Source organism: Crocodylus siamensis, chromosome 8 (genome assembly GCF_052110815.1).
Source record: "Crocodylus siamensis isolate JL-2025a chromosome 8, ASM5211081v1, whole genome shotgun sequence".
NCBI lineage: Eukaryota > Metazoa > Chordata > Crocodylia > Crocodylidae > Crocodylus > Crocodylus siamensis.
This window is the reverse complement of record NC_143402.1, coordinates 12,484,511-12,511,634: the sequence shown is the minus strand read 5'-3', so window position 1 is coordinate 12,511,634 and position 27,124 is coordinate 12,484,511. Positions and strand designations below refer to the sequence as shown.

The 27,124-nt window shown below is 44.7% G+C and overlaps 1 long non-coding RNA gene across 1 annotated transcript in view; it reads right to left on the bottom strand.

Moving 5' to 3' along the window:
* Window positions 1-436: 436 nt before the first annotated feature.
* Window positions 437-27,124, bottom strand: part of LOC149858098 (uncharacterized) — a 48,919-nt gene continuing 22,231 nt past the window's right edge. The window contains exons 2-3 of the long non-coding RNA XR_016443963.1: window positions 9,755-9,910; window positions 437-829 (exon numbers count right to left, since the gene is read on the bottom strand). This is a non-coding gene — a long non-coding RNA (uncharacterized LOC149858098). The remainder of the gene's footprint in view (window positions 830-9,754; window positions 9,911-27,124) is intronic.

The window sequence follows — 27,124 nt, the reverse complement described above, 5'->3', positions numbered from 1 at the left end:
GTTTATCCATTGCAACCCCTCCATGCTGTCCGTCATGTTTTCCAGCATATAGCTGACCTTTCTCTAGATATGGACTGCATTAGATGAACAACTTGGCATTAGGATGAATAAAATTGCATATGACTGTGTTAAAATGCATTCAGTTTGAAAAGGTCCAATTAATCAAATGATCCAGCTTGCTCTTACAGCTGTCCTGATCTCATTGTTCTTTACAGTTCTGCTAATTTTGGTGGCATCCCCAAATGTTATCAGCAGAGCTGTCCAAGTTTGCTCCAAAACCAAACATCTCTCTTATGCTCGTCATCCTGGCAAAATAGACATGCCATTGTGTACACATCCTTGTCTGCAACCTGGCATTCTCAGATTTTGAAATTCAAGCCACGAAAATATTTATAAAAGTACCAAGAGCAAATACTTCTTGAGATTTTTTTTTCTCTGAAGCTCCTAGGTTTGGTGGGTTTTATTGACTGTATTTAAACTGAATATTGGAGCAAATAGCACAGTACAGCCCTGTATTTATTCTGTTTGCACTGGGGAAAGATTTTTCATTTCATAAATCATTCAAAGTGTGCTGTGGTGATGCTACATCAATCCTAACACAGAGAAATATATATAGATATTTTTTTTCATTGTGCACATTTTGTATACAGAACATATTGCGAGTGGATTTCATTGCATGGCCGCATCACAAGGTCTGCTGATAGGAAAGCAGACCCAAGCCTCAATATAGGAGAAATAACACATTTCAGTTGTGCTGATTGGTCTTTATAAGTTTTATCTAAGCACACTGGGCACAGACTGGTTTTCTGGCTCACATCACAAGCTGCAGCTGCAAAAAAAAAGAAAAATCACATTTGTGCTGTAAAAAAAAAAAAATGAAGTAAAAGGAACAGGAGAAATATTTTTATTAAAAAAAAATAAGGGTTTTTTTTCTTTTGACAGTTCTTGCCTAATGCATTAGGAAGGGTCTTTCTTTCTTTCAGCATCAAATCAGTTGGAGTCACCCCATTGCAAGCCAGAAGTGAAAACATTATATCATATTGGACTCGGCATATCATGATTCACTGTCATATCATAAGCTACCCTGATGGAAAAAAAATTAATAGTGGGCCTAACTCTGAAGCCCATAGTAGGATCCTTACTGGTTTTGGGAGAAGCAGTAGTAGCACAGACTTTTATAACCAAGAACAGAAAGCCTGAGTTTTCTTGAGAGCAGAAGTTTGGGATGCGCGACAGGCTTTTCTGGCCGGATCTCGCTGGAAGGAGGCAGGGGGAAGTCTAACTGGAGTACCTCTCTCTCGGGGCCAAGACCTCGTAAGACTGTTTTACAAGGCAAACTCAGGACATTATTTCTCTCCGCTTGACTCAAATTCTTCGTGTTCCCCTCCTCTCTCCCCCAGCCACCATTCATTACAGCTGGTTAACATTTTTAGTCTGAAAAATTCCTGTCAAATACAGGACTGAATTGGAGATACTGTTTTTTCTACAGGAATATGCTTTTAATCAAAATGCTCTTTGACATGGGATATGGAAAGAAAACCAAACTGATGTGTTACTTGGTTTTGAATTTCAATTTTCATTTCAGTTTTTCATAATATATATAAATTAGTTATCACCTATATATTAAAATTATTTATTAAAAACCATGGTTTTTATTGTTGTTTGGGTTCTCACTCCCTTTTTTCCCCCCTGCTGAACACATTAGAAAACAATGTTCCCCAGGATTTGGGATTACAATTTTTTTGGTTGGTACCTTTTTATTTCTTTTTTCCTTTTCCAAATCTAATTCGTCAACATTTTTGCCATTTTGACAGCCTGACAGAATGACAAAAGAAAAAAGAAAACCCTGCAACTTTGCCTTTTTGTCCCCAAAATATTAGAATTGATGTGAATTGTCGCTGAAAAAAAAAATTACAGAGTAGGGAAAAGAACAAAGCATAAATGGAACAAAAATAACCTGGACGTTATTCATGTCGTTTTACTTACTAGACAAACACAGAAGGGAGAAAGAGTGGAAGGGATCTGAACAATTGAGATGTCAACAGATATTTAAACAAAGAATATTTTACATGAACTTTTTTTTTTTTTTTTTTTTTTTTTTAAAGCCAGGCTTTTGAAACGCACAAAACAAAAACAAATGTCCCACGGGCTAGGTTCAGTCCCGCAGCAGGTATTCTCTACCCTCATCGCTATTTTATTTCCTCCTTCTCGTCTTGTAGGAGTCATGTCATCATGCAATTGGGGCCCCCACCGTTGAAGGAAGCTACTGTGCGTGAATGGAAAGTAAAAGCAATATTATAAACTTTGCTAGCAAAAGTATGTATTCAGCAATGAAATCATCGTAACCTCTTAAATACCTTCCTTGTGAAGGAAAAGATTATGATTCAGCACCTGTGTGACAGCAAATTGAGTCACAGGGATGAGTCTTAATTGATACCGCAGGTAAACTGCAGGTTATTTCCACCCTTTTGAAATCACAAAAAGGTAAATATATGCTCTTGTGTAGATGAGAAGCAGCTCCCTTTTTATATGTAGTTAAATGTCATTCATCACTTTCATTAGTAGAACCAGGTAGGAATGAAGTATTTATAGGACGGCTATAAAAAGCCTTATCATATCCCATTTGTCCTACACATTACTGTTCTATTAATATGGTACATTCGTTGCTATCCTGATTGGAGACAAATCTAATGATACGAAACTGGGCCACTAATTTTTGACCTCTTGGTCTCTCATTTCCTTCAAGAGATAGAGCGCTGCTCTCCTGAAGCCTTGTTAAAATTTCATCCTCTGGAACGTACACACTCAAACTTGTCCGGCAAATTATTTCCATATGCAGGAAGCGTGCAGTTTGGTAAGCCGCCGAGCTCCCGGCACTGGGAGCTGATTGATACAATGAGATTTTAGCGCAGCAATCCAGAACTCCTGCTATTAGAGGTCACCATTTTTCTAGAAAATGGTACACACTCGAACATAATGTTCATCCACCTTTTTATTGCCTAGAGGTGAGATTTGTTTCCTTCTGTGCAGCTCATTTTCTCTTTCAGTGTAAACTCTTCTTTTTTTTCCCCCCCCCGTCTCTCTCTCTTCCCATTACTCTCCCCTCTTAATGGTTTGTCTCCAGAGCTGAATTTATACTGGTTTCTACAAATTGGCCAGCCAGGAACACAATATGGATGTCTGCAGAAGTAGCCAATACCTCCTGAACACGGCTTCCCCATTCCTTACTGTAATATCCTTTGGCTTTGAAGAAACACAAACCTCTGGACGGCTATAAGAAATAATGCAAGTTCTTCGATAAGAGCCTCTGGGACGTCATGGTGGTGTTAGAGTTTTCCTTCTTTGCTTGTGCTTTTTCCCCGGGCAGGTGAAGACCCATCCATAAAGATGTATGTGCCCACATTGTACCCTGGACTACTACACACTACAGAGAATCATACGGAAAGTGTTAGGCAGAGGTGCAACTGGCCAGAAAGCAGAGCTGAAATACCGGTTTGTTCTATATTCCTATTCATTTGTTAAGAAAATGTTTATGTCCCCATCAAAGTGGTATCTAAACACCATGTAAGCAATCAACAGCCAGCCCTAGATGAGCAGGATTAAATCTGGAAAGAAAACGATAGTAAAAGCTACCACATTTTTGCTGTGAAAAATTGGAACTTGGGCAAATAATTCTCATTTTCCTGAGCACGAGTTTCCCCAGCCGAACACAACCGAGGTAGAGACAGCTCTTGAGACCACTGGGTAAGGAGTGCTATGGTCATCTCCTCTAAGGGTATGTGGAAAAAGCAAAAGTTTGCAAAGTGCTTTGAGATCCTTCAGTGAAAGATGCTGTTCTAGCTCCTTTGCACATATTTCTAAAAAGAGCTTGAGCCTCTATAACTGAGCACATAGGGCTCCTGATTTCCACCCGCTAGCATGCCCTGTGTGTATACAGGGTTGTGGGAAGCGTCAGTTGTGTTCAGCACCTCCCAGGATAGCCCCTGCCTTCCCTCAAGTCGTCTCTGATACTCCCCCAATAAATCACTTCATCTTCTATAGTAAAAAGTCTGTGGCTTTCCAACAAAAATATAGGGCACGTCAACTCCTTGCCTCCAGCAGTGAAAAAGAAAACAAAAAATGCTCCAGAGAAACGGTGAGGAGGATGAAGACAGCAAAATAAAGCAAAAAGGATGAGCTTAGGGGATGCAATGTGCGGGGTCCTAGCCAGGCACATCCCCACTGCATGCAAGGGAGAGCCACAGGGAAGCCTCGCATGCTTGCTCTACATGCACTACGCCTGTCAGAAATAAACTGCGCTCACCCATAGGACATGCCAATAAAAACACCCAAGGTGCACAGCTTACTGCACACCTCCAGTGTCACGCTAAGGGCAGGCACGTCACACATTTTCGGAGTTTAGCACACACGGACCAGAAACGGGCTGCTTCACGGCAGCACTTCTTAGAGGCATTGAGGATATGCCCTTAGCAGCTTCCTACACGCATCGTTATTTCTCCAGCTTCCACCCCAGCTCCATGCTTTAGTTATTCTTCTCCTTTTTGAAAGAGCAACCGGAAGGGAAAAGGAAAGGACGGGTTATTCGGGCTCGCCTCCTCTGCCTGCCGAGAGCTGCCCTGTTACATTCACTTCTCTGATCGCGTGGGGAGGCGACTGCTCCTTGCTGGGGAATTAAGGCTCCTACACAAATGAGCTAACAAGCCAGAGGGAAAGCCAATCCCCAAGTAGCGTCTTTGTCCATTTTCTTGATGTGACAATTTAGGATGGGTTTGAATTTCCTGGTGTCTGTCAGTCTCTCTCTCTCATAACCTTCATGCTACTTGAATAGAATTTCTTCAGAATTTAATTTACTCCCCACGCTTATTGAGCTTATTTTAACACCAGCACAAGAGATTAAAAATTAAATCATCATTTTAACTATTTTTATAAAGGTTATGTTAGTACATTTCATTTCTTTATTGCTTTAGTGAATGTCAAGGGGCAGAGCACTCAGTAAAGCCTGACAGTGAGTAACAGTGGTATTTATGCTGGAAAGGTCACGTAGTATACTTGTGCTTCAAAAGTTCAACCTTTGTTTTACCTAGAAAATTGTCCACAAATTAACGCCTACAATATAAATTAGAAAAACCATGGGTACTTTTTCCAGATAACTCCCTGAATCCTCACTGCAGCCTGCAAGCTAGGACTCAAGACAAATGATTTTTAATCTCCTCGGTGCCATAGGCCTGCTGGCAAAACCTACAAGCTCTCCACATCCATATCACCCCCCCTAAAACTCACCTCTGCTCAAGTGAGGGGAGATAATCCACCACATGCAAACAGTTAACAACCTCCCCTACAAAGCCATATTATGATGTTCAAAGGACACTAGTTCCTAGGACACCTGCCCCCCCACCCTCCACCAAGCCTTGGCACATCTTGCTGTGCCCACAAACATCAACTAGAAAACCAAGATGATAACCATGTGATATTACAATATCTCTTAACTCAACACCCCCCCACCCTTTGCTACCCACATCTTTCATATCCCATCTCAAATGCAATTTTAAGTTGTTCAGGGAAAGGAATATGCTTGTATTTGTTCCCTAGAGCACCTTGCATACTTTCAAGGGCAGTGGAAATAATACACATTCACATGCAAATCAGCTATTGATAAAAATATAAATAAATGGATAATAATAAAAATAAATAAAAATAAGAAATGAATATTGAAGAAGTAAGACTCTTCTACCACTACCCTGGGTATCATATTAGGTTGCATATCTATCTGGCGTATCACTACTGTATTTTAACATAGTCATTTTAAGATGCAATTAAATTATGTACCATGAGGTGTGATTTTTTTTCTTTTTTTGGGGGGGGGGGTGGTTGCTTCCAAAAACATACCCATCACAGAAGAATTTAAACTGAATTAAGAAATGAAAATTTCTTAAGAAATGCTTGCTTGGTGGTTAGCCTGAAAGAACGGATCACCCATCTCACAGTTTTAATTTTCCAACTTTCTAGACAATGATCTGAAATAAATAGCATTTGAAGACACGAATATTTTAATGCCAAAAATATAAACAGTGGCAGCTGGATTCTGGTTAGGAATGGCAGCATTTGGCTTACTGTTGCCAGACCTCACAAAAGCAAGAGAGAGACTCAGACGAGCTGGTTTAAATTGGCTTAGCTCCACCGAGTGGTTTTCACCAGCTGGGGATTTGGCTAATAGTGAGGACACGCAGCTACTTACCATTTAGTGCACGGAAGAGTTTAAGGCTGTGTTTATTTAAAAGCTGAAACTGAAGCTGCAAAAAGAAAGCCGGTTTGATATTCCTGGAGAAATTAGCCTTCTGCTTACTGAGCGAGTGCAGCTGACTCACATCTTTCTTAAAGAAAAGCCTTGTTTCTCTTCTGGAGGGACCAGTTGCCAGCTTCAAGGGCTAAGTTAACCCGGATGCCCATGCAACAGTTGTCCTGCCTGGTGCTGAGACCAGCACAAGTGGACCTGGACTTCACATTTGCATCCTTCAATCCTGAGGCCTGAAACGCTTGCTGATTTGTTTTAGGAAATGATTAGTACGGTTTGTGACACCTGCCTCGTTTCTCACAGCCCGCACACGAACGGCTCAGCCTCACTCACCTTCCACACAGACAAGATGCAAAACAGTGGCAAGGAGCAAATGGTTGCCCAGCTCTTTTACAGTCACCGTCTAATTCGCATGGAGAACCTGGAAGGACCCAGGGTGAGGAGAATTGCTAGCAACAAAACGTTCACAGACTCGAGTGAAATATCACCAAATTTCGCAATCCAACTTCCGACCTTTAGCAAACTTGCAACTCCTCTGTGCACGCTTTGTGATGCAGAGCCCATAAATAGCTGCTATCTTCCCAAATAGAGCTATACGTCCAAGGCCGGCCGGGTTCTCTTCATGGGCGATGGCTTTCAATGGCCTTTTCTATTAACATCCCTTATCTCTCCGAATACGTGCAGTTCATCTGTGCTATGTGTAGAAGCCCTCCCTCGTACAGCTACTAGATGTGGAAGCCCAATTGAAAGAGAATAAAAGATGTCCACGGCTGTAAATTGTTACCTTCAAACCAATCTGAGGGAACGATATGCTCTTAAACCAGAACGAATCTCAGCCAGACTTGGAAAGCCGCACAGATATTCTACATGGCAAGGTGCACATATACAATTTAATTGCAGCTGTTAAGCCCATCTATTATTTTTAACAGCATCGGATAATGCCACACAGATAATACACAACGCCAGACAAATGAGAGGAAACGATTGCTTCTATGGGCTGTGGCTTGTCTTTCTTTTTATTTAGATTTTGTGAAGATTGTCACAAAGCCTCTAGCGCAACGAGGGTGATCAACTGAAAAATGAAGTGTTAACACCACGACCTATGTGCACTGAGTGCACTACGAGTCCTGTGAAAACCACTGTGATGCAAACTCTTAGCACTTTGTGCAGAAGAGAAAATACAATTTGTGAAGGATGTCACCTCAGCCCTCAATTAGAAGAGAATAAAACAAAGAGTTGTGCATTCAGACTTGGGCAGGAAAGATCATCTTTTTCTCATCCCATCCCTAAATTGTGAGTTGTCACATAAAGAAACTGGCTTTGAACAGGGTCTAATGCAATAAGGCTGCTCTTTGCTTAGATACTTTGATGCTATCTCAATACAAATCCTGACAAAATGTCTTGATCAGATCTTTCACTAAACCAGTTAAGCATTTTTTTAAATGCAGAGGTTTAATTCACCATGTTATGTGTATAAAGTGTGATATTTGCCTTACATAGGTCAGTCCATCTCTTAGCTCTTAAACATAGGAAACTCTTATTACCAGCCATCATGTCTGGCAGGTTCAGTCTTAAACGAGTGTATTTTCCCCCGGCACTCATCTTGTTCTTCATTCACAAAAATGCAAAGTCCTCAGAACCAACACAAGAAAGAAAAGCTGCAGTCTGGAGTAGCAAGAAGATTATCAGCTATTATAAGGCACCGTTATACTTCTCTGTATTATTTAATGAACCAATACAGACAGGGGGAAAAAATCATTTAAGCCCAAGGCACTTTATAACACAACTCTCTTTCCCTTTAGGAATCTCTGCCAAAAAACAGTATGTAAAATTTCCATCATTAAGATACTGTTTTGTTCTCATCTACAACATGCCCTGCATATAAGACATTCACCTTGTTTTTGGAAGGCCAAATGTAGAAAAAAGATTTTTCCAGAGAAAAATCCAGACATGGACAAGTGTGTGAAAGAATAACGCAAAGTGTGTAAGAAGTGTGACAGTCTGGGTGAGGAAACCTCCTGGTGTAACAGGATAATACAAAGGCTAGGCACTAAATGCTTGCAAGGACAGTAGCAAGACTGTCACTTCTCTACTGAGAGCAGGTTAGAAAACTGAAGAACCCCAGATAACGAACAATTAGGTACTGGCATAATAAGGTGTCCTCAGCTCAGGAGGAGCCAGGGGATATATAAGGCAGAGGGCAGTCCGCCTTGGGCAGAGCTAAAGAAAGGAGCTTGCTGCTGTGAGCAAATTAAAACTATTAAGGAAACCGGAGCTGGCCCCTGGCTGTGCTAGCTGAAGGAGCAATACAGGAGACTGGGACCTGAGGGGTAGGCCCAGGAGGTCCCAAGCTGGGAGAAGCCAGCAGGACTGAGTAGAAACCAGGGGGGAGCTTAGAGAAAGGTATCCCAGCTGCCATTGGCAATGCATAGGGGGTGCACGCGGGAGATCAGCCCTGCACCCCCTGAAAACCCACCCACAAAACTAGAAGTGCCAGAAGTGCACTTCCGGTTTTGCTGCTGGCTCGGTGACTGTCTGCTGGGGGACCCACCCCCCCACCTCGGGAGGCACCAGTCGCCCGTGCAGCTGCACTTGCTTGCATTTGTGTTTTGTTTGATGTTGCAATTTAGGTTCTGAGGTGTTGGAACGGCTGAAGGCAAGAAACGGAGGCCACTGAAGATGCTGCACAGAAGGGCTTAGCTTATTGTTGAGTTGGTGGGCTGCCAGAGGCCCGGCGAACTGAGACCAGGCCGTCAAACCCTGAGAGCGCGCAGGTAGGGCACCCGGGACCACCAGCCTGGGTCTTTGGAAGCAGTCCCCCGAGTTGTCACAATAGCTGAGGTACTGCAGGCAAGGACAAGATGGTACCTGAAGCGAGACCACAGCAGAAGGGGTGGGATTACAGCAGCCACAAAAAGGTGCCACTCCCACAGACAGTGGAAGATGCTGTTACATCCTGTAACTAATAAAACGTTGTTTCCATACCACAAACCTCCTCAAGATCTTGCAGAGCGCAGGTCGCTTGCCCCAAGACAGCTAAGGTGCTCCTTCAGGCGCAAGCTGCAGTGCTCAGCCAATTGCTACGGCTGTAAGAGGGTTAACGCTGAACTCCGCACCTTTTGCTGTAAGAGGTGGCAGCTGTCTTGGGAGATATTAAAACACAGCTACTCCCCTGGAGAAAGATCAGCTTCCCGGCTTAAGGCACGCACACCAGTTTTGGAGCTCTGGTAGTGGAAGAAGGGGGAGAGGTGGGCATGCTAGGCTAGTAAATATGGTAACAAAAGTGGTTTATAAAATCTTAGCAGTAACCATGAAGTGTTAGGTTGGATGATGAAGCTGCAATATTGTTAAAGCAACAATAAGCCCCCCATTACCATTTACAAGAATACAGGGAATTTCCGTAATTCAGCTCCTCGCCTGTGTTGGCAAAGCGTATTGAATTTCTAACCAAGCTTTTTTTACCTAATGCATCAGAATACTGCAGAAGAGCTGCCACTCAGCTACCAACTAAGAAAGATGACAGAGGAGTGAACTTCTTAAATGAGTCTGTGACCTCCATATGCAAGATTTACATGAAAGCACATCCGTGTCAGCTGAGATCTTCAGCGTCTCCGCAGCCTAGAAACAAACAAAGATCATCCATAAAACATGATATATGCAAAATATATCCTACTTAGCAGAGACATCATAATGCCTTACGGTTCAATTAATAGTGCCCATCTGAAACCTACTGCCTGTTAGCAGACTCCATCTTCTGATCGTATGTTAAACCTAGATCTTCTCTCTACCCTAAGACTTTTAACCAAATCTTCCCTCATTCACTTCCAAATTTCTGTACACTAACTTTTCTCCCTGAAATTTAGCCAACCCTTCCATACCACATGCACATGATAGATTGCACCTCCACAGTGTTCTTATTTGCATGTAGAAACTGTAACCAGCAGCGAAGTACTTTAGAATACATTTGCGTGAAAGATGCAGGACATGAATTGTTTTCTATTGTATGGTAATTAATACAAAGAAAGGATCCTGCATAGTGTAACAATAGCTGTAAGATTGCTTCATCTACACTGCATGTGGAAAGAATAAACGATAGCATGTGAACGTTCCTGTGACTTCTGCTCTGCTATTTCTGCTCAAAATGACTTTTCCAAAGAAAATACACCCAAAAGCCTTAAATAATTTCAGTACAAGTCAAGGTCAGCGAGTTCATTTGTTAAGTATAAAGCTGTTAACCATTCAATAGTAACTAGGGAAAAGCTACCTACATTATTCAGGCTGCTAGACTTCATGTATATGCTGGGGTGGGGGGAAAAAAAAAAATATATATATATATATGCAACACAGTAACAGAGATATTAAATGTAATCCTGCTTGCGGGGGAGGAGGGGGAAATCAGGTTTAATTAAAGACTCGTTTCTTCCAAGCTGCACTGAGGGAATCTCAATAATATTGCAACAGCAGGACAGCATTATACCGCTACAAATCCTGGTGTGCTGATTCAAATCTCAGTTTCATAGTGACACTAACTGCAATTGCTGGTTCGTGTCCTTTGACTACAAGCCAATTTATACAATTAATAATCCATCCTTGCCCAATCAACTTAAGGACGTGTTCCTGCCCCATGGTAATAATTGTGTGTCAAAACAATTAATTGCAGTAATGTCCTACGTAAAAAGTGTTGCCCTTACTGCAGAACATGACAATTTGTGTGGAGTGCCCAAGGCTATGATCAAACAAATATCCTCCCTCAGTGCCCTTTTTACATGAAAAAGAGTAATTTAGACAACCTGAGAAATAAAACCGCAGCTCTTCGTGGATGGAATTCTGCATGGTCCCAAATACTCCTTCAACGCCCATTGAATTGGATCATGCAGTTAAAGAAAGGTTACTTTGCCACTTGGATTTGGGCTTGCTCTTGAAAGGTAACTATATTTCAGAGGTGGAGAAATATTAAGCAGCCTTTGTTTTCTCTTGCTGCCAGAGCTCTGTCAACACTTCTCCTGTTAAAGGTTGATCCTGCTCCATTGAAATCAATGAGGGGTTTGCCATTAATTTTATGGTTGTAGGCTCTGCCATTGATTTTCAAGGGAGTTGGATCAGATCCTTAGCTACCATTTGTTACAGGCTGTGTTTAAGTACGCGGACACATTGGGAGAGAGGAGAAGTACCGAGGAGGTATGCTGAGGGGCTAATTCATTGGTCATTGCCTGTGCAAAATGCAAACTGTTTCACTTTCTTTCTTTGTAGTGAATGTGGCGGTAAGAGAAGAAAAAAGCAGCTCGGGCTTATAGTCCCCTCTCGGGGGTGGCCACCTGTCTCAGACGCCTGTCCATTCGACCCATGATATGCGCAAGCCCTCTTTGTAATTGCCATCTGGGACGGATTATTGCCCTTCCTCGGGTTCCTGGCCTCCCTTTCCAGGTCCGGATTATATTTATAACAAAGGCACCACATGGGACGCCTGTTTTCAGATAAGTGAGGCTGCACCTGCAATGACAATGAAAGGGTGAAAACTGAACAATGACTATCCCTGTTATTCTGTGGGAGGCATAATTTCGGGCAAGATGAAATCCTGGAATAGAAAGGATAAAAATATATTGCTGTTTGGCTCATGCTACAGAATCAACTTACCCTTCCTATGTTGCCTTTTTTTTTTTTTTTTTTTTTTTAATCATCATCACTGGTATATAGCATGATAGTACTAAGATGTCACTGTGGTCTGGTATTTAGTCATTGCAGCTTCCTACTGGGGAACTCTTGATAGGAAGCACTGCTATTGCCATTTTGCAAATGTACAGCAACTTCCCGTGGTCATAATGGATGTAAGCAAATGAGTGAGAAGTCTAGTCAAATGACCTCAACAAAAGGCACGTTGCTTTGAGTTGTTTGAAAAAGAAAACATGGATTAAATTGGGCCCCAGTGCAAACGAACTGCATGCCTAGTAAAGCAAGCAGGTGTTGTGTCCAACCTATGCCAGGTGTGAATTTGAAAACTAGCTGGTAAATAGGTGTTAAACACCCGGCTGTCCTGCTCTTCTTCCTCAGACACCAGCAAGGCATTCACTCAGCCTTCCTTGCACCTTCTTGCCTCTATCATCATAAATCAAAAGCCTGCCCAGATCGCGTTACATTTCTCCTCCTGCCATATGCTATCCTTTGAGTAGCCATCTTCTTCTTTCCTATATACTAAACTGTGTTCATAATGAGAGATTTTGGTCAGAATTCCCCCCATGGTTTGAAATGTCATCTTTCTGCAGCTGACAATAAATATTATTTGTCATATGGTTTTTTAGTTACCCTCTTTGGTTAGAATTTCATCCCTTGCATTACGGAAATGAGTCACCGTTGCCTTGTCTCTCTCATACATATTCTCAACGCCATGTCTTAATCTTCACCAGCATGTGGGTTTCTCACTACAGCCTAAAATATTTCTCCCTAATCTCCGAGATTACTTTATGGAAAACCCATTTCAAAAAGAAGTCACACTTATAATGATAAGCTTCCAAGGCATCTAATCCTAGAGTGTGCTTGTCTAATAACAGAGCAGAATCTCCACACTAAATATTAAAAGGCTAATTTTTCAACACACACAGTTTACCAGATACACATAATTCTTCATTTTCACCTGGCAAAGATGCTCTCTAGATTAATGGAAAGATGAAATTCAATCAAGCATGTCTGTCACAGTGATTATGGCTGGGTTGTAAAGCAATTTAGCAAAAAAGATAAGACTGTGATATAAATATCTTAGTTTTAAAACCTTCCCTCTCATCCCAGATTTACCTAACTGCATTCAGTACCTTATATTAAAGAGGAAGCGGGAATGAATTACATTTGCCTACTAGGCCAGAAATTCAATATGAAAGCAGAGCTGAAACTGATGCCAGTAAATTGATGAGTTAATGCTGGAGCACAGTGCTCTGAAACAGTAAACGCCAGGGGTATTAACTTTCCTCCGACTACATGGTAGTTGAAGGAAGCATAGTTGTGCATAGTAGCTGTATAAATAGACCCGTTGATTTGAATGGCACTGTTTATGTAGAAACTATAGTAGTTTTGCCCTATATAAACTCTGTAAGTTACTGTTACACCCTGCCACAGACAAAAGTTGGAAGCCGAAAGGATCAGTATAGAAATAGAAACATACAATCTTGAAATGCTTAGACTCTAAAAACGTAGCAAGATAAAACGTAGGTCTTCCCTCTCCCAGGTCAATAAATTGGGTCCTGGGTAGTTTGTTCTGTGCGAGGTGGCTCTGGATAGGATCTTAACATGTGCTTATGGTCAGAGAAGTGTCCCTACTTCGTGCTGCAAGAAGCATGAGACGGGCACTGCCAGTATCTTGAGATTGCCTTAAAACTCCTGGGATGCTTTAAATATTTATGGACCTTGTCCATTCATTTCCTTTGCCTTCTGGTCGCCAAGCCTTGAGGTCACAGGCAAGTCATACGTTCAAACATTTCTCTGAAAACATAGGAGCTAGAAATTCATTTTTTAAACAAAACCTGAGAGTCTCACTCAATGAGAGAAGTCCAGGGACTGAGGCTTACAGAAACACGGCAAGTATTGCAAGAGTTGGCAGCACTTGATGCAATAATTCTGGCCCCTGTGTGTATTGTACTTGCTTATTTTACTGGCTGAAATAATTTGGTAGTGTTTCACACTTCCCTGCTAGCTCCGAAGACCCAACGCAGCTCCAAGAGGACAAGCGCAGTTGCACTCTGCCAACCCCCGTGTCATCATCACAACTGTGCGCCCATCCCCAATCTTTGCATGTGCTGTTGCTCAGACCTGACAGAACCCGAGTGGCTAGCAGCAGCATTTCTCAACTCGTGGGTCATGACCCAAAAGTCGCAACACTTGAAACGGTCGCACAAAAACACTAAAACATGGATTCTCCTTTAAAGGAGAAAAAATGGGCCGAACTGTGAGCAGAGATCCAGCCTGCGAGAGGCTGCTTGGGGAACCCCATGCCTCCCTCCCCACTGCCCCACACACTCAGGGGCTAGAGTCTGGGGGTGGGGGCCAGTGGGTTGGGTGCCAGGGGCACCAGCAGGGCTGGGGGCTGTTTTCTAATTAGACTACTTACTGGCCATCCAGGTTTACAAATGCGTCCTGGTACAAAAAAGGTTGAGAACCGCTGGTTATCAGGACTGGGCTGACTTTGCAGCACACGCAACAAACCTTCTCTGCATTTGCTCTTCTGCAGTGTTCAACACAGGTCAACGGCTGATTGTACCAGCACTGTCCACTCCCTGAAGTCCACAGGATTTGACGAGTTCTGAGCATGGGACAACTGCGGCAAAGGGCACATAGGAGCATCCTCAGAGTTGCAGAGCTGAGTTGAGCTCAGCAGCTTCTGATCAATTTAAGAAATTAAACCTTTTGGTTCTACAGAAAAACGATTCTAACATGGAGATAAGCAAGAAAAAGCGGACGCAAAGCTGCATCAAAGCACAAATCCACCAACCACCAAAAACAAATTAGAAACACAGAAAGGAATGAAATAAAAAGGAAAACTTGGGTTAGGAAGGGTAGTGACTATAAGAGTTGAACACATTCCTGGGCTAGCTAACAGAGCAAAAGCCACAATGATGGATATTTTGGTCTGCTGCCAACAGCACCATTTGCAAAGTTCACACCCAGCCTCAAAACTAAATCAGCTAAATAAATTGCCTTCCAAATGAATCCTGAAAGTGGTGGTCAACCACGTCCTGGACAAATGAATGCAATTTAGAGAGAAAGATGCTTTATAAAAAAAAAATAGAAAGAAAGAAAAAAAAACACTTCTTAAATTAGCACACCACCATGAAGATGCATTGGATTGGCCTAGACCTATGTTCAGAGAGAATCCCATTGTTTCCATGCATTTTATTCTTAGCACAGCGAGGTAAAGATGACAGTATATTATTACAACCCCATCTCTATCACAGGAGTCCACCTACAGTCATTTCCTCTCAAGGAGTGGGCAGGCATAATACCTGAAATGTTTCCAAGTATAAGAGGCTTGGAAACGTTTTTCAAAAGGAACTGTTTAGCTACCAGACTGGCAGACAGCCTTTTCACACTCTGTGGTTGTGGAGGGGGTGGCTGGGATTGCTCGCCTGCCACTTTGCCTCTGCTCTCTTAGGAAATTCCCCTGCAAAAACTGGGAGACCGGTGACTCCAGCTGCAGATGTACATAAGGATTGGGGCTGGAGAGCAGGAATCTCAGCTCCAGCCAAGGGGAGGTCTGCGGGCTCCTGGCCCCTGCAGGGGGACACTAGGAGAGCAGAGGCAGAGTGGCAAGTCTGTGCTCACTGACAGTCTACCTTACTGTCCTCCACTACCAAGGGCAGAGGGGAAAAGAACAAAGCACTGTGGGATGCTGGAGGGGACTCAGAGGACCCCTGTCACACTGTGTAGAGCATGCATATGGAACAAAAAGCAAAGCACTTAAATAGTACCAGGTTTCAACTAGCATCCTTCTGGAGTACTTCAAAGGGCACGTACATCAGTCTTGGGCTCTCCCGGGCACCAGCCCACTCGGGGCCCTGCGCACCACTGCATGCACCGGTGGTTCTACCTTATGCCAAGGGTTAGAGACCCGAGCCGCCTCACGCAGCTCCCAGGGTCTCGGTCCACTCCTGGGCCCTCTGTGCACCAAGTGCTGGCTGCGTGCCAGGGGTTGGAGACCCAAGCTGCCTTGAGCAGGTCCTAGGGTCTCAGTCCCTCCTGGACCCTCCATGCACCAGTCTGTGCATCGCTCACCGCGCTCCTTCGCAGCAGGGAACTGGGGGACAGGGCCACTTGCCGCTCCCCGTCCAGCAAAGAGTCTTCGGGCTCTTCAGGGGCAACAGCTCCACCCTGCCGGCCAGCTCCACCAGCTCTTCTTCGCCCTCTTCTACATCCCTCGGTGCAACAGCCCCGTGTGCTGGGCATGCTGGCTTTTTATTCCCTCCAGAGGCTCTGGCCCCAGATTGGGAACGGACCAGTCGGGGCGAGGGTTCGGGGGTTAGTTCTCACCCAGGTCCAGCTCTTCGCTTTGCTGCTGGGTAGGGTCAGGACAAGCCTCTCCCCTTCCATCACCTGCTTGGTGGGAACGTCCCACCAATTGTCCAGAGCCCTTCTGAGCCGGCAGACCGGGTGGCTGACAGCAAGCTGCCACATCAGGATCTTGTTAATTCATGTCCTGTTACAGATGGTGAGGATGATCCTTTCTGTAGTGCCTTGTAAATTTGGGATAGGGGAAAAGTGCTAGTGCCCAAGTAATCATGCAATTGCTTTCCAAAGAGAAGTCGTATACCTCTCCTCTGATAAGCCTCACAAGTCAGTTTGATCTCCTAACCTCATTTTCAAAATTATCTGTTTTTAGATAAAAGGAAAGACACTTGTATTTCCATAGCTGACACTCTTTGCTGCAGGGCAGACATTTTATTTTCTGTGTTGTTGATCCATGTACCAGGCTTATTCATCAGATTAATAAAGGATGATTTAACATCTTGCAGGTTATTATTGATCTCATAGAGAAGACAGCAATTTTGTCCCATTCTTTTTCCTTGAGGGAATGAGCTCTATATTTATATGATGTTCTAGAGATCCACTGGACTTTTCTTGAGGCTTGACATGGCAGGTGAGAAAGAAGGCAGAGGATGGGCATTCAAGCGTATCTTCCCCTCTGTTATTTCACAGTCCCTTTTGCCTGGCTTTGTACCGCTTAGTTTGTCCAGCATATGTAGAACTACGCTACAAGGAACAAGTTAATCTCTGTCGCTAGGAAGCATATACAGCTATTGATAACTAGGGGTGTGCAAAACGGGCCGTATTCAATTTGGATTTGGCCCAAATCAGGGACAACAATTCGGTTTGGTGGTTCGGATCACTGTCCCCAATTCGATTCGGCCAAATCCAAATCTGAAGATTTGATGTCAATTCAGAGAATCAGCGATTTCATCACAGACACAGCTTTAAATGTTTTTTCTACATATCTTAAGGTACCAGGCATGGCTCGTGAATATTGCGATGCTGGGGTGGATGGAGCGTCCCACAGGAGCATGGGGGGACCCCCTGTGTGCTTGGCAGCCAATCCAGAAGTGGATCAGAAGTATTTCTGGTCCACTTCCAGGTCCACTGAGGATCACGCTGGGGGTCCCCTTGCAGCCCCCCAGCTCAGCAATTGGTCACAGAATAACTTCCCCCACTAGTATGCAATTTGAACAAATAGAATAGTTTATAACAGGTAAATGATAAGAATTATTCAGCCTTACCTAATTTCCCCTTCAACTATTAAACTCCCCAAAATATTATTATAACCCCAAAATATCAAATATCCCTAATAGCAAATAATACTCCAAATATGCAACACTTCAAAGTATTTGATACCTTTAATATGAAACTATGTCAAATATGTCAAGCTCCCTAAATATTAAATATGTGGCAGACATATTAAATTAAACATTTAAAATATTAAGCACTTCAAAGCATTCAGCACCTAAATATTATGCACCTTTAAGGTATTAACTTTCTGGCTTGCTGGGTTCCCCTTCCTGGGAATTGCAACCTTGCCCAGCTCGGTGTGAAGAATACAGAAGTCCTTGACTTTAGGAAAGCTAACTTTGACAAGCTCAGGAGGCTCATCGGTGAGGTCCTAAGCGACCACGACCCTAAGGGGAGGGTTGATCGGGAAGAGTGGTTGCTCCTCAAGGGAGCCATCCTCAATGAACAAGCTCAGAGGAAAAAGGCAGCAAAAGGGCACAGAAGCCCCCCTTCGCTCTCCAGGGAACTAGCAGACCTCCTGCGGCTAAAAAGAAAGGCCTACAAAGGATGGACGATGGGATCCACCTCCAAGGAGGAATATTCCACTCTGCTCCGGTCCTGCAGGGAGCAAACCAGGAAAGCCGAGGCTGAGACTGAACTCCAACTAGCTACAAGTATCAAGGAAAATAAAAAGTCCTTTTTCAGATATGTGGGGAGCGGGAGGAAAAGCAAGGGCAACGTTGGACCCCTGCTGAACCAGATGGGACAACTGACGCCCAGGAAAAGGCCAACCTATTAAATGGGTACTTGGCATCAGTCTTTCATCAGTCCCACAGGACACCCATGCCCATTACAGGACAGGGAAGCCTGGGTGAGGTAGATCCCCTGACCTCCATCAATGCCGACCTCGTGAAGGAGCACCTTGAGAGGCTGGACACCTTCAAGTCAGCTGGCCCTGACAATTTACACCCCAGGGTGCTCAGGGAACTGGTGAGCATCATAGCCCAGCCCCCTGGCACGGATCTCTGAAAACTCCTGGCGCTCTGGTGTAGTGCCCCAAGACTGGAAGAAGGCCAATGTGGTGCCTATTTGCAAGAAAGGGAGGGAAGTGGATCCAGCAAACTACAGGCCCATCTGCCTGACCTCTGTCTTGGGCAAGGTCTTGGAAAGGTCATCAAGGAGACCATCCTTAACAGACTAGCTGATGGCAACATCCTGAGGGATACCCAGCATGGGTTTGTTGTGGGTAGATCCTGCTTGACCAATCTCATTTCCTTCTATGACCAGGTGACCTATCACCCGGACAAGGGAGAGGAGATTGATGTCATATATTCTGACTTCAAAAAAGCTTTTGATCTGGTATCCCATGATCACCTCTTGACAGAACTGGACAACGGCGGCCTCAGGTCCACCACGATCCGCTGGCTGGGAAATTGGCTCCTTGGTCGGACCCAGAGGGTGGTGGTTAATGGAAGTCAATTGTCGTGGCGCCCTGTGACCAGTGGGGTCCCCCAAGGCTCTGTCCTGGGACCCATACTGTTCAACATCTTCATTAATGATGTGGACATTGGAGTCAGAAGCAGACTGGCCAAGTTTGCTGATGACACCAAACTCTGGGGTAGAGCATCCACACCCGAGGACAGTAGGGTGGTCCAGGCTGACCTTGACAGGCTCAGGAATTGGGTGGACAAGAACCTGATGGTGTTTAACACCGAAAAATGCAAGGTTCTCCACCTTGGGAGGAAAAACCTGCAGCATCCTTACAGGCTCAGCAGTGCTATGCTAGTTAGCACTACAGGATAAAAGGGACTTGGGGATCATGATTGACCACAAGATGAACATGAGCCTGCAATGCGATGCTGCGGCTAGTAAAGCGACCAAAATGCTGGCGTGCATCCACAGATGCTTCTCGAGCAAATCCCGGGACGTCGTTCTCCCCTTGTACTCGGCCTTGGTGAGGCCGCAGCTGGAGTACCGCGTCCAGTTTTGGGCTCCACAATTCAAAAAGGATGTGGAGAAGCTTGAGAGAGTGCAGAGAAGAGTCACGCGCATGAACAGAGGGCAGGAAAACAGACCTGACGACGACAGGCTGAGAGCCATGGTGCTCTTTAGCCTGGAAAAGCGCAGGCTCAGGGGTGATCTGATGGCCGCCTACAAGTTTATCAGGGGTGACCACCAGGATCTGGGGGAACGTCTGTTCACCAGAGTGCCCCAAGGGATGACAAGGTCAAACAGTCATAAACTCCTGCGAGACCGTTTCAGGCTCGACATAAGGAAGAATTTCTTTGCTGTCCGAGCCCCCAAGGTCTGGAACAGCCTGCCAGCGGAGGCAGCTCAAGCACCTACACTGAACACCTTCAAGAGAAATTTGGATGCTTATCTTGCTGGGATCCTATGACCCCAGCTGACTTCCTGCCCTTTGGGCAGGGGGCTGGACTCGATGATCTCCCGAGGTCCCTTCCAGCCCTGATGTCTATGAAATCTATGAGAAGAGAGGGGTTCCTCCCTAGATCATGGAGGAAGATTTTTGTTAACGCTGCTGCCTTTCAGTAGGGGCTGCTGGAGTCTCTACCACATTTCACTGTTCAGAGTTGCTGGTTAAGGTTGCTGCCACCACAAAGGACTTTGGAGAGTGATGCCTGGGGGTCACTGATGATTTCAGGGGGCGGGAAGGGATGCCACTGCTGAAGAGCACTACCTGGGTTGCTGTTGCCACTGCTTTCACTGCTTGAAGTCACTGCTAAGGTGCAGAGCCTGTGCTGCTGCTTTAGAGAGCACTGCTCAGGTCTCTACCTCCCCTCATGCCATTTGGGATTGCTGCCATATGGGAGAGCTGCTCCGCTGCCTCTAGGGCTGTCAATAAGGATTTCTATGGCCTCACAGGACCGCTGCCACTTACTATATCTGGGAGCTTTGCTGAGTGCACCCCCTGTAGGCCTTCAGCTCTGGGGCTTGGTAGCTGATTGCTTGAAAATGGTATTTAAAGATTTGTTTTTTGGGAACTGGCTGATAGGTATATATGTATATTTATTAGAATGGTTAAAGATAGGCAGCGGGGGTTCACTGATTTCAAAAGACCTGGTGGTCACACAGTTTCACACAGCCTGCGAGGCAGACAGGGTGCCTAACCCAGACGAACGAGGCCAACAGAATACACACAGCCTGGGAGATTGCGGGCATGTACAAAACTGGTCCATAGCATGAAATAGGATGGCACTAGCTCACAAGGCTGAAGAGCGGGGTCTGAAATTCCTGTTTTGGGAGGGAAGTGCGTGTGATGGGCTTGGAATATGATGATTAAACAGAGCGTGAACAGTGTGATGACCATAGAGAGACCAGTTAGTGAGAGCCATGGATGGAGAATCAGGAGGGAAGGAGAATACAAAAGCAGAGACTAGAGAGTAACAAAGGGTCCTCCTCCTCGAGAGGGTCCCTGAGAGGGGTCCCCAAGGCCACCATGGACAGAGGGCACACCACCAGCCCATCTTATCCATCCCACTGGTGGGGGGGAAACCTCAGCATCCCACCTCCAGGCTGCTGACATCCGACTCCTAAGAGAGCCTCAGAGTGAAGCCTGCATCCTGGTCAGACACTTCTCAACTCTGATGACAGCCCTAGGATTGGTAGATATATAAAATTGCTTGATTGCTTGCATTGTTTCTTTTCTGTTATCACTGTGTGTCAATAAATTTGCCTACTATCAAATGGAAAGGTTGTGGTCAGTCTGAGGGTTGGGTCCCCCCACCAGAACAAGGCATCTGGGTCCAAAATCCAATGCCAACAGTAGTGAGACGCCTTCAGCTGCCATGTACAAGTGCGGGTTAACCAGCTTCAACAACAATGCCTTTAAAGGGGGAGTGCTCCCTACCCTGGCACAGGTCACACTGAGCCCCAGCTTCCCACTGCCCCCTGCACAAGGGTCTCCTGCAGGCTGTGCATACCTGTCAGTGACAGCAGGATTTTGCCCTCCTTGACTCCTTACTTTTCAATTTTTTAAGGCCCAGATCAGGAAATGGCCCTCAACCATTTGACTGCATGTCTAAAACACCTACAGGTCCATGACCTCCCACACTGTCAGCAGGGTTACAAACTGAAGCCTTTCCCAGTGAAATACGCTCTCCTAAAGGCAGCAGTCCAGTGAGGGGTCACGTCTACAGCCCTGGGCCATTTCTGCCTGGAGCATCTCAGATTGCTACAGCCATCTAATGCCAGCTGAGCCTGCAGCTCTGCACTTTACCGCCCTTCACCTCGCTGGGATGGAAGCGCAGAACAGACAGGTAAGAGGTGAGTCCACTTTCCCTCTCATCCAGCAGAGAGGTCCAGGAAATGAGCTGGAGGGCCCAGCTCCAGCTGTGGCAGGGGCCCGGCAGGGCACGGGGTATGTGGCAGTAGGCCGTGCTCCAGGTCTGGCTGGGGTCAGGCTCCCAGCGAGCACCTGGCAGGGCCCCAGAGCAGGACACAATGGCTAGACAGCAGGAAGGCTGTCCCCCTGCTCTCCCTCCCTTTCTGTATTATGTCATCCCTATCCAGACACAAGTGAAACACTGCAAAATAGCAGTAGGCAACACGACGGGTCCACTAGAAACGCACCTGCACAGTGTTTCCCCATTACCAATTCTACTTCACAGCCTGCCCGTTTCCCAGAGTTTAAAATAATCCAATGTGTTCATTTTGTATCATTCTAGTTTCTAAATCAAAAAGTTGCAAGGTCCCAAGCCAGATGATTTACAGAAATCTCATTACGCTACATCAATGATAGCCCTGTCAGCAAGCAAAATTATCATCTGCTCCAAAATGTTTCCCATCTTAATTTTGACAGGACCAGTCTTCCATGGACCCCTGTTGATAGCATGAATTATATTACGTTCTTTTAATTTGCGATTAATAGGGTCCTCTATCAACCATTCCTTTTATTTTTTTATTTATATATTTATTTTGCATCAGACTGCTATCAGGCTTATAATTACATGGGCTGACTCATTTTTCCTTTTTAAGTAGCAGCACATTCATTTTCTTCCAGCCCTGCAGTTTTGTCCCACTATTCCAAATGTATTTAAAAAAAAAACAACCTAGCATTAACTGTCTGGGAAGCTCCTCAGCCAGCTCTTTCAAAACTCTTGGATGGAAGCTAGCTGGATCGTCTCATTTTTAAATGTCTAAATTTGATAGATGCTGTTTCACATCCTCTAAAGTTTAACTGAAAATTAAAGAATATCCAAATCCTACACTTTTCCCAACATACACAACAGATATATTTATAGCATACTGCTACACTACACTATCCTTGACAGCTCTGCCATAGTGTTATCTAGATAAGGACTATTGCCACTGTCAATGATTCCCTTCATTCCCAATAAACGTATTGTCCTCAGCTCTAGCCATAAATTTTTCTGCGACTTTTCACTTCCCTTACCAAAAGAAAGCCTATAGTTTCATAGATGAATGATGAAGTAACTTGGGATCAGCATTAACTAATGGTTCACTATGGGCTTCAATAAATTCTTCAGCCCTCTGTGGCCAAACTGTGGCTGAACTCATCCCATCCACCTGTCTAACCTAACAATGATGAAAAGTGAGAAGAAGTGAATGGTATAGACCTTCCTCCCTATTGCCTTTGCAACCTATATTGAGGGGAAGGCATCTGCCTTAAAGCAAGGTAATCAACTCAGCATTGATTGTGTTAACATGTCTGTCTCTCCCTGCACCAATGCTAGATAAATGACCCCGAGTAAACCCTTCCCACGAGGCCTGCAGACTAAAGTTCTGTGGGCCTGCGGCCATCAGCATTGTGAGCACTATCACAGCCTGAAATAGCCCAATCTGACTTCTTCCTTACTTCAGCTAGGTTTCCATTGCAGACTTATGTTGATGGTTTGATAAAGGCTCTCCTTTCCAGTCTGGCCAATGCACCTTAACATAGCTGTGTTTGTCAATAAATCTGGCTTTTTTACATGACAGATCAATCTCTATACATAAACCCTAATTAGGATGCTGGATGCTCAAAGAGCATAAAGTAAAATAGCTGCTGGGGTGTGGAGGTAAATCTCTCAAATGTAACATAGGAGAATGGTAAACCTTCAGGTCACCCTTATCTTAGCAGGTTACAATTGTGCTTCTGAATGTAAAATAAGGTACCACGGGTTTTGCTGCTCATTCTGCTGCAGCCACTTCTCTCTGCTGGTGTTTTTGCTTGCTTGCTTGTTGCTTTGTTTCGTTTTGCAGCTTGGAATAAGCCAGGAACAGATCACTTGCCCTGCATGCAAGAGGTAGACAGCAGGAGGAGGAGAGGGACAATGTCATGGATTGCAGCTTTTTATGACAGACTCTTCCTGATGATTTATGTCCGTGTCATGGGGAAGTATGGTTTCATTTCTGCCCTTGAAATATAGATCAAGCAACATTGCCAACACACATTCTTCCTCGACAAACATTTCACTCGGTCTGGAATGTGTAGACAGCTTAATAGCAAGGACTTCTGCCAGTGTCAGTGCTGTAGTGACTTTGCTTTCACAGTTGGTATTTGATCTACCAAGCAATTCAAATACTTGACAAGTGGAGGGATCTGCTTAAACAGGAACCTTCTCACCGGACTTCTCCAAAGGGCACATCCAGGGAAGTCTAACCGTACGAAGCATAACGTTGTCTCTCTTACAGGAAGCAAGCTCAGAGGTTTCGTCTGGTTTGCAGTCGACACAGTGGCAAAGAAGCTGTGGCATACTTCCCAGGTGAAAGGGCAAGCCTAGTCCCAGGGTGAAAGTTGTCCCCATTTGACCAGTCTGTGGCTACTCGGGCTGTGCAAGTGAAGGCAGCTGGATGAGATGCCATCTGTGTCACTCCACCCCACCTCAGAGGCTACAGGAAACTGGCATACATTTAACCTCGTGATGACGTAAGCCGTGCCTCCAGACCCAAGGTTGACCTACACAGCAGTAACAAGCTGCAAAATGCAGCCAAGGAGCAAAAGGCCTCAAAGCCTGTGCCTGAGTGACTAGCTGCAAAACGTGGCTAAGCAGAAAAGGCCCCAGAGTCCTTGGCCTGAGTGACCATAGCATAAATCCTTACAGGTGCTGCAGCTGGCTTAGTCAGCAGAGCAGAGAAAACCACCCTCCTGTCTCACTAGGTGCAACCAGACAGAGCACAAGTCCTCAGTAAGAACAAGGCAGCCTTGACCGCCAGGGTTAGAACAGCTTTCCCTCCATGGGAAGGAAAAAGAAAAGATTCTCCCTACTGTCAGCATTACTTTCTCAAGGAGATGAATCCTGAATAACTGGTACCTTCTTGGCCCATAATAAATCTAGTTTAATTCAGTTTGAGAAGTTTCAGCGAAACAAAGAAATTTAAATCAAAGCAATCGGAGACCACTTATTACAATATCAGAATCAGTCATCTATAATAGTAGGCACAGACTGAAGGGAAGTTGGGACCTTCTACCGCTGGAAGGTGAGAACCCGGCCAGCTTTGCTTTGCAGTAGGGGTGTGTGAAACGGGCCATATTCGATTCGGATTCAGGCTGAATTGAGGACACTGATCCGATTTGTTGATTCGTATCGCTGTCCCTGGTCCGATTCGGCCAAATCAGAATCTGAAGATTCGATGCTGATTCAGAGAATCAGCGATTTGGACACAGACACAGCTTTAAATGATTTTTATACATACCTTGAGGTGCCAGGTGTGGTTTGCGAATGCTGCGATGCTGGGGTGGATGGAGCGTCCCACAGGAGCGTGGTGGGCCCCCAACATGCTCAGCAGCAAACCTGGAAGAGGACTGAAAGTACTTTCTGTCCTCTTCCGGGTCTGCTGCCGAGTACAGAGTCCTGCCCGTACCCCCCCGTGGCTCAAGTGATCAGCCATGGGAGGACCCTAGGGGCCCCCACCCCCAGACCCAGGAGGCACCAGTTATTGAGCTGAATCTAATCGGGGACAGTGATCCAAATCACTGTCCCCAGTTCGGGCCAAATCTGAACCAAATATGGAAGTGCTTCTGGTCTGTTTCTGGGTTGTGATCCTGTGGGACACCCCAGCCGCCCCACCATCTCAGCATTCACGACCTGCCTGGTACCTTGAGGTACGTACAAAAAACATTTAAACCTGTGTCTATGTCCGAATTGTGAATCTTTCCAAAACAATTTGGAGCGTTCCAATTCGATTTAGAGAGATTAAAGGGTCTCCTGATTAGATTTGGAAATTCGGCCACTGAATCAGGCCAAATTTCTGCCAAATCGAATCAGGGACCGAAGCTTCGCACAGCCCTACTTTGCAGTGGTCAAGGCCCGTCCTGTAAGATTATGCTTATCCTTGAGCACGTCTACATGAGATGCAGTAATGTGCATTTAGCATCGTTTACTGAGCAGTAAGCACACACTTCTACACGTGCATTTTTATTGCACAGTAGAAACCCTTAATCCTGCTTATAGTGGACATCTTACTTGGATAGTTTCAGGACAAAGAGCTAGTTAGCTGCATCTCCAAGTTGGTAACTAACAATAATTTGCTCTTCTTTTTCTTTTCCTTTTTTTTAATTTCCCACAAATGTAGGTTCATATTTTCCAAAGTGACCAGTGATTTTGGGTACCAAAATACAGATGCTGTTAAGGGACTTGATTCTCAGAGAGTGCTGAGTACCTGTCATCTGATAATCAGGCCCATGTGAGATGTTCCTAGCTGGACACCTGTAAATTGAGGTGCCCAAAATCAATAGTTAATTTTGAAACTCTTGAACCATAGAGTTTTCTTCATCAAAATAAATCACAATGGACTGCTGAGATCCAGGCACTTTAAGGTGGACCAAATGGAGCTATTATTATAAATGGCCCAGTGGCTGATTGTGCTAGCAGCTGTACAAACAAATAAGATGACACAGACACCGCACTAAGGAGAGATTCAGTAAATCAATCTACAATTTCAAGTTTCTTCCCCCCTTCCAATAAAGAGCTTGGCTGATGCTAGTGAACACATCATACAAACCTCTGCACTGTAAAAGGAGGAGGAATGAAGACACTTTAGCTCATAATAGCTACAGCTTTTCTGTACTTGTTTCCACACCATTTATGGGTGGGCTTGTGTAGGCTTGCAGTTGATAACTGTCTGCCAAGATATCATTGCAAGCTAATGACTCTGCCATTTTCCTCCTCTTTGATGGTCATTAAAGAGCTCTGATCAGTTAATGTCAGATGTGGCGACTGCTTTTATTGTGTGTGGGAGGGTTGAACAGGTGCATTGATGCACTTGTAAATCAGATAAGAGGGATAATGATGTTCTCTCCAAACTTACAATAGCTACTACCCTGAATCCCAGGTCAGCCTCTCAATAGAAAGTAAAACATTAAAGGACTTGACAGAAATGTGGATTGCTTTATGTATATAAATAGGTACAGTCAATCAGAAAATGAGTGGAAAAAGATATAATGCTTGGTTTCCTAGACAGGCTGAGGAATGGGTTGATTTTTCCACTGTTGGCTTTCCTTTCTATTATTCTCCCTTTCAGTAAAAGCAAACTTGTCCATTTAGGATGGGACACATTTAATTTTTTTTTTAGCTGTGCGGTGCCTAGGACATATAGAGGGAGATGGTCAAAGCCCTGAAGAGCTTTCCTCTA